Below are 8,251 nucleotides of genomic sequence, written 5' to 3' on the forward strand. Positions count from 1 at the left end.
CACAGCCACAGCATGTCACACTCACTTCAGAGATCAACTAACAAGTAATTTCAGTAAATATGAAATCTTTTTCTATGATTTTTATGTAGGAGTGGCAAGAGAGGAGGCGGGGAGAGCGGGCAAACACCCCACCCACACACTCCCACAGCCTCACAGGATGTAACAGTTATGAAAGTAGCCATAATTAAGCAGTTTTTGATCTAACATGCATATGGAGACACGAACGGTCTTTAGGCGTAGCTACGGATGGTTGTCTTTCTGTGTCAGCCCTGCAATCAACCTGTCCAGGGTAGCCTCCGCTATGACAGTCGGATAAGCAGCTAAGAGAATGGATGGCCTTCTTTGAAACAGAGTAACTCCAAAACCACAAAGACAGAAAAAACCCTGTTTGTGCAAAAGTGATAATTAAAGGTTGTAAAACTTAAAAAAGGAAGGTTTCCACTTGATTTTGATTAAAGTCCAGCAGCAGAGCAAACACACCAGTAGTTAGGAGAGTTCGCTGCGAGTTCTGATATTCACCAAGATTTTTCTCAGAGACACTGGAGATGGGCAAAGAGGCTTAGGTTTGAGAGCTCTGCTATAGAGATTGAATTAAAAATGATAAACATGTACTTTGCTTATGATAACTAAAATAAGGTCACATAATAAATGTGCTAATGATCTGTTGACATTAAAACATTAGAATCATTTTTTGTGAAGATGTTGCTTTGAACTGAAGACAGTTTGTGTCTTTTTATTAACAGAAAGACATTAAGCAGGAAAGATGATACTTGCCAACAGATATTCTGCAGGTGACACATTTACTGGGTTTTTTTATTCGGGCATAAAGCCCTATAGATGGCAAAGAGATGAAAGCTATGATTATCCATTTACAAAATTTTCATTCAGGATTTTACCCTAAAATCTGCTCTGTAAACATCCACACGTCAACGTGCAATTATGCACATTATTTATACAGAAACCTTCAATGAGCCCTTTATGAATGTGCCGTGTAAACACCACATCAAATCTTTTCCTGTCATTTTATTTTATTTTTTAAAATCTCTCTGAACCCTGTTGTGCTGTCGTCACACTGTAAATATGATCCAATGAATGACTTCAGTCGCTTTTTGTACTAAATGTCCTTTTTCAAGCAATTTTGAAAATATTCATAGAAAAGATTATAAATCACAGAAAAAGTAAAGCTGTAATCAACAAAAACATCATGATTTTACATTATTTACATTATAAACTCTGGCAGCTGTGAGATCTAAACTAGAACAACTTCAAGGGGTACCTCGGTAAATACACAACAAATTCAGATTGCCAACACTTTAATGCTTTGGTCTTGTTGACATCTTTATATATGTCGATTTATACAAAGGTTAAAATTTAACATTGCTTTATGTAGTTTACCCTTTCAGTAAGCAACACATCTCGTGTTTGCATCTCTCTCCTGCTACAAAACCCCTCAAGTAAGCCTGAACAGTGCAGCAAAGGCTAACCAGGCCAGCCATCACTAAATAAAATCACCCAGAAACTCGACTGATTTTAGTCGCTGCTTTTGGCAAAACCACCGCAGGCAAATATTTACTGCAAATAGCATCAGAGCAACTTCATATCAGGCTGTAATGAGTTTGCGTACAGTTGGAGTTTACAATGAGTTGCAGTCAGTGATCCATTTTGGAAACACTGTCAGCGTTCTCTAACGATGAATGCCTGCAGTGAAATGTGCAGGACAGCTGCTTTTAGGGACAAGGCAGTCACCCAAGAAGTCATGAACCCGCTAAGCCCAATCACTAATATAGCTCAGTGCAGCTGAATCACGTATGTTTGCTGAGACTGCAAGAAAAAAAAAAATTCTACATCCCGAAATGAAAAGAATACCACTACATCCAGGATAAGGCATGTGGTGTCAGTTAAGGTAGGCATTATTTACCTCTCAGATAAACATGTTCACAGTCCAATAATTTCCACGTTTTAGATGCTAATTTCATGCAGATTTCTACTGCTGAGTCTTTACAGCACAGATATATACACACTGATAATATGCCATGTAATGTGATACAATTCCGTTTTAAAGTTGAGCTCTACAACCTAAAATTTCTTCATATCACTCCAACCTTTAGCTTTAGTGTGAATATGTCATGTTTTAAAAAAATCAAAACATCAAATTATTGCAAAATCAGCAGAAGCCTTTCAGCACAGCAGGTTGTAGCTCTTTGCCTGCTGTGAGTAAGTGCACAGTGATCACTGCCGTCCCAGAGGGAAATAAATGGATCCGCTAATGCTAAAAAACTCGGACACTTCTCAAAGGCAGGCAAACTTACGCTTGACAAGTTGTCCACATCAACCAGTTCAGTAAACGGATATCCACATGCACGTAGAAACTAACTGAACTTACAAGAGACAAACACATTTAGCCTGAAAGTGGCTGCTTCCCTGCAGTTGACCGGTGCGCGGTCTCAGCATGATGAATGAATGAATGCAAGGCTCAGAGGTGACATCCATCCGACACTTTTTTTGTGTGCACTGGGCACAATGTACTGGACTCGATGTCATCAATTATTGCTATATGAGAGTCATTGTCCCAAAACATTAGGTTTTCAATGATTAGATGAAGACCAAGTCTCTGTCTTGTTTAGAAATATCAAAAACAAACTGCCATCTTTACACTGTTTTATTATGGTGCCAGACATGGTTTCCAGGCATTTTATAACTCCCGCTAACCTTTACACTGCAGTCACACCCTTGGTCTTTGTGGTCATAACGTATTCTGCCATTTAATGTAACTGCTAACAACATAACCGCTGGCCTCGACATGTCTGCTGAAGAGGGTGCATGTCTCCCTTTAGACCCTGATTTGACCCCAAACAGCCTGCTCACTTCTTCACTTCATACTGCTACTCAAATTCAACTTTGTGCCATATTGATTATACATGCCGAAAGAATTCATAATTCACTGTAGAGAGAAAAAATGCAGCGTGAATGTGGGCAAAGAAACATACACTCAGTATAGCTGAGTGTTTTTTTTAAGTTAGAGCATTGGGTGCCACTGGTCCTTTAATCAAATCAGTACTTCAAATATGAATTCTCATGAAATAATAATAAAAATTTACATGAGTCTTGAGCCACCACTCATTTCTTCATATTTTGCTGAGGTTGTCCTGATTTATGGACAGCATGAACTGAAATACAGTGTATAAGGCAAGCTTTATTTATTCTTGTTATTTCTTTAAATAGTTCTCCAGGCTCCCGCAAAGACATTCAAAGCTCTTCTCTGAATGTTCCTGCCTTTTATTCCGGTCTCCGTCAAGACGTTCCCAGTCTGCTTTAATATATTGTTCCAGTGTGCGTTTTTCTATCCAGGTATGCTTTTACTGCATAGGCACTGTGTTTGGGATCATTGTCATGCTGAAAAATGTAGCGATTGCTAATCCACGTGCTTTTCAGATGGTGGTTCAATTTTCCGTGCTCGTAATTCATCAATTCTGAGAAGATCTCCAACACCACTGCTTGAAATGCAGCCCCAAACATGACAACGCTCCTAAACCATCACAGTTATACCGTTTAGGTTCATCACGCCATCAGACCTGTTGCCACTGATTTGTGTGTAATTTCTATAACCATAGCCTTTTCCCACTGTTTCCCTTCAAAAATGGCTTCCTGGCAGCCAACGTGTCCACTGAGACCATTTGTGATGAGACTAGTGAACAGTATATGGATGGAGGGCCAGATGGATCTCAGGTCCTGAAGAAATGCATCTCTTTCTAAGGACCTGACATTAGATACTGTTCAGCTGCTGCAGATATTTCATCCCTCGATTAAAGTGCAGTTTTTACACTTAATACTGACCTATGAGTCATTTAAAAGGCTTAAAAAAACAACAAAAGCATTGCTCTAAAAATAATCAGAGGATTGAAATGAGTGAAAAAGCAGTCAATGTCCAAAGAAAAACTTTGAAAGACCTTCAGAAAGCCTGGAGAAGGTTTGCTTTAAAAGAATGAGAAGAAAATCTGGCTTCTTGGAAGCAAAAACAAAGAACTGAGGAGTGGCTCAAGAGTGCTTAAAATTTAAGTTAAGACTGGGGAATCTGGGCAGTTACGAGATCTAAACTTGGATCCAAAGTGCATGTAGCAAATCCAGCCTCTCTTATCCAAGCAAGCCACAGCATGGATACATCACAGCCACAACAAGGTTGTTTTTTTTTAAATATTAATGCTAATATAAAGAACAAGTTTCGCTACAGCGTCCAAATAACACATTTTATAGCATCATTCCTGGTTTAACTTCTTACACAAACAAACAAAAATACCTGCAGAAAAATAAACACTGTAAATATTAAATGAACAGAACCAAGATCCAGATGGTGCATTTGATAATTAATACCAAGACATCAGACAATACTCACATATTTTTGTTTTTCAGCTTCAAAGTACTAGTTGTACCATTAGTTAAGCCAAAAATAGATATTGGTTCCACATTTTGGTGCGTTTCTCATTTTGTTATGTAGCCGTTACACTTTTCTCTGATTCAAGCAGTGAGCTGTTTTGATTTTACTGCCAAAGACGTCAACAATAACTTAAACACGACAACACTGCTGAGGTACACAACACTCCAGCAAACACATTTAGCACAAACATGTATGAAGGTCCAGTTTTGAATGTAATGAATTTGTACTTTTTGGTGCCTGTGGTGAAAAAAAATAATCACATTGCAATGAATTACTGTGAAATACTTTTTGTGATCTCTTGGTACCTTTGTGTAGCTTGCATGTGACTATTTTGTGTAGTAGCATGTGTGTTCTTTTGTGTTTGTGTTCGTAAATATTGTTTATTTAATGGGACACAAATGTGGACTTTTTTTAATAGAATGGAGATTGTAGGTTTTTACTGAAGGCGAGGAAGCGAACGGTGTCCTATTTTAAATTGTGAAGGGCTATTCATCAGATTATCTATTACCTCTGTGATTGTCAGCACAAAATTTAGGCAAGGTTTATAATCAAGTTTCTAATGAAATGTCTTAATGCCTCTAATTCATGCCAATAGTGGTAAAATAACAATTTCTTGACACGTTTGTTATATATTAGGGAGACCAGAAGTTTAATGACCAGATTTAAACAGATGTGCCTCTGAAAAAGCCTGATGACATTAAAACAGACAGACCTGCGACAAATCTTAGACACTTTATTGGGTACACCTGTTCAGCTTATTAACAGAGATTTCTAAGCATCCAGGTGTGCAGACATGTTCGGAGTGACCAACTGAAGGTTGTTGGTGCCAGATGGGCTGGTCTTTTTCAACCCCCCCCCCCGGAAGCAGAAGGGCTACAGAAACAGAAGACCAGAGCCACTTCTGTCAGCTGAGAACAGGAAACCCAGGCTACAAACTCACCAATATTGACTGACTGAGCCATCCATCTGCTTCTCCGGGGGTAGCAGCCTAAGCAGAGAACCCCAGACCTCTCTCTCCCTGCCCACCTTGTCCGGCGGAACACCAAGGCGTTCCCAGGCCAGCCTTGGGGGGTCTGCCCCAGGGACTCCTCCAGGTGGGACATGTCCAGAACACCTCACCCACGAGGTGCCCAGGAGGCATCCTTATCAGACCTGATCCACCTCACCTGGCTCCTTTCGATGTGGCGGAGCAGCGGCTCTAATCTGAGCCCCTCCCGGATGTCTGAGCTCCTTACACTATCTCTAAGGGAGAGGCCGTCCACCCTTCGGAGGAAGCTCATTTCCACCGCTTGTATCCGCGATCTCGTTCTTTCGTGGCCATAGGTGAGGGTAGGGACGTAGGTCGAATGGTAAATTGAGAGATTTGCTTTTACACTCAGCTCTCTCTTTACCACCATGGACCAGTACAACGCCAGCATCACTGCAGCTGCAGCACCGTCTGTCTCCCGCTCCCTTCTCCCGTCACTCGTGAACAAGACCTCGAGATACTTAAAGTCCTCCACTTGGAGCTTGAACTCATCCCTGACCCAGAGTGGGCACTCCACCCTTTTCCAGCTGAGGACCATGGCCTCAGATTTGGAGGTGCTGATTCTCATTTCCACCGCTTCACACTCGGCCGTGAACCGTTCCAGTGCGAGCTGAAAGCCATCACCCGATGAAGCCAACAGAACCACATCATCTGCGAAAAGCAGAGATGAGATTCTGAGGCCACCGAAGTGAAAGCCTTCTGACACTTGGCTGCACCTTGAGTACAACAGAATTGGTGACAAAGACCAGCCCTGCCAGAGTCCATCACCCATCGGGAAAGATTCCGACTCGGATTCATAATATTAAGATGGGAAGGATATTTCCTTGGTCCACTTTGGGGCCATTATCGCCAGCTGACCTTTGTTTAAACACCTGGCAAAATGAGGTTCAGCCTAGTACTCCAAGGTGTATCTAATAAAGTGGCCTAGTGACATCATTTACAAAAGAAAAAAAAGGGAGGGGGGGGGGGCATTTTTGACCTGGTGTGGCACACATGGCAATCTAACCCATGATGACTTATGCACTGCCTTATTGGAGATAATGAATAAGAGAAGCATCTTCTTACGCAGACCAGTCTGAACGTGGTCTCAAACTGGTTGCTAGTGACTTTATGGCAGCCACTTTGTGTTCTCATATGATTTGCTACCTGTGATATGACGTACTTGTAGCTTAATGCTTAGCTATGTAGACTGAGACGAACAGTCTGTGTTGCTGTTGCTGACGAGAAGGATGGTGAGACTTCGTGAGTGCAAAGCATATGCTCTGAATTCATCCCATCCTGAAAGGAACTAGATGTGTCTTCAAGGTCTGTGAACGCTGCTCCACTGTACGACGCACACGCTGTAGTACTATTTATTTATAAAAACAAACACAGGATTACTCTGGTCTATTTTTTGATAGTGTCTTTGAGAAAAGATGCATATTTGTCCAAAATTGTTCATTATTTCTCTTTTAGTCTACAAATTTCTATTCTCCCTTTTTTTCCTCTAATGTCGTCCAGCTGTCTAGTGAGAATTAATGTCTATGTACAGTGATCAAAAATTATCAAGTATGTTAAAATGACTCATTAACATGACCTGAAATCTATAGATGGTCACGACTTCTAATTTTTCTTGTAGTTAAATGATTAAAAATGAATTCATTTATGTGACTGCCTTAGAATAATGTGTAAATGGTGTCCAGTGAATATCGGAAAGCAATTTCCCAACTAAGCTCATTCCTGCTTTTTAAGCTAGTCTGGAATAGTGAGTGATTTTGGACAGAATCTCTGTTTAATGCTTTTCTGATTTCTTTTTGTTCTACTTTCAAAAGCTGATACTTGCCTTCCATCTCTGTTTTATATACTCAGTGACCAGAACAATAGAGTCTCTGCTTAGTACCACCTTGAAGCACCACTGGCTCGAGGGGAGTTCAGAGACAATAAGTATTCTGGCTGTGCACAAAAGCAGAAGTACAGTTCAACATTAATATGCTCCCGAGTCTAATGGCAAACTAATTTCCTTGAACATTCCTACAACTATTCTTTGTTTATCTTCTTATAATGACAGGATAAAATGCCCCATTTTCTTAATTTATTATGTGCCTCTGATGTTTTGCTGCTTTTTGCAAAAATTCTGCAGGGCATGACTCAAGCTAATCATTTCCATGATTAGATGAACCAAAGCTGTGCCAAGTGAAAGCCCTCCATCTCCAGCGCTCATTCCACATTGACAGAAAACACCTTCCTTCACAGACCAGTAGTTTCATTGTTCTGATCACTGAGTGTATATTCCCTTAAGGACCCTAATTGTGTTAGTGTTGAATCAGTGGGGAAAAGTGGTGGTTGTGTGTACAGGGAGTGCAGAATTATTAGGCAAGTTGTATTTTTGAGGAATAATTTTATTATTGAACAACAACCATGTTCTCAATGAACCCAAAAAACTCATTAATATCAAAGCTGAATGTTTTTGGAAGTAGTTTTTAGTTTGTTTTTAGTTTTAGCTATTTTAGGGGGATATCTGTGTGTGCAGGTGACTATTACTGTGCATAATTATTAGGCAACTTAACAAAAAACAAATATATACCCATTTCAATTATTTATTTTTACCAGTGAAACCAATATAACATCTCCACATTCACAAATATACATTTCTGACATTCAAAAACAAAACAAAAACAAATCAGCGACCAACAGCACCGCCTACAACTGCAAAGCTCTCCAGCGAGTAGTGCGGTGCTCTGAACGGATAATTGGAGGTGAGCTTCCCTCCCTCCAAGACATCTACAGGAAGCGGTGCCTGAGGAAAGCGGGGA

General features: G+C 40.4%; 1 protein-coding gene across 2 annotated transcripts in view; it reads left to right on the forward strand.

Annotated features, from left to right (window-relative positions):
• The window catches only part of npffr2a (neuropeptide FF receptor 2a), a 16,769-nt gene extending 16,121 nt beyond the window's left edge, over positions 1–648 (forward strand). For both annotated transcript variants that reach the window (XM_085476448.1, XM_085476447.1), the window contains one exon: positions 1–648. This exon is cut by the window's left edge. The gene's annotated coding sequence lies outside the window, so the exon portion shown is untranslated.
• The last annotated feature ends 7,603 nt before the right edge of the window (positions 649–8,251 follow it).

The sequence above is a fragment of the Copadichromis virginalis genome, linkage group LG12, assembly GCF_057382275.1.
Source record: "Copadichromis virginalis isolate Kocher_CV1m ecotype Utaka linkage group LG12, C_Virginalis_male_GT1.1, whole genome shotgun sequence".
Classification (NCBI taxonomy): Eukaryota; Metazoa; Chordata; class Actinopteri; order Cichliformes; family Cichlidae; genus Copadichromis; species Copadichromis virginalis.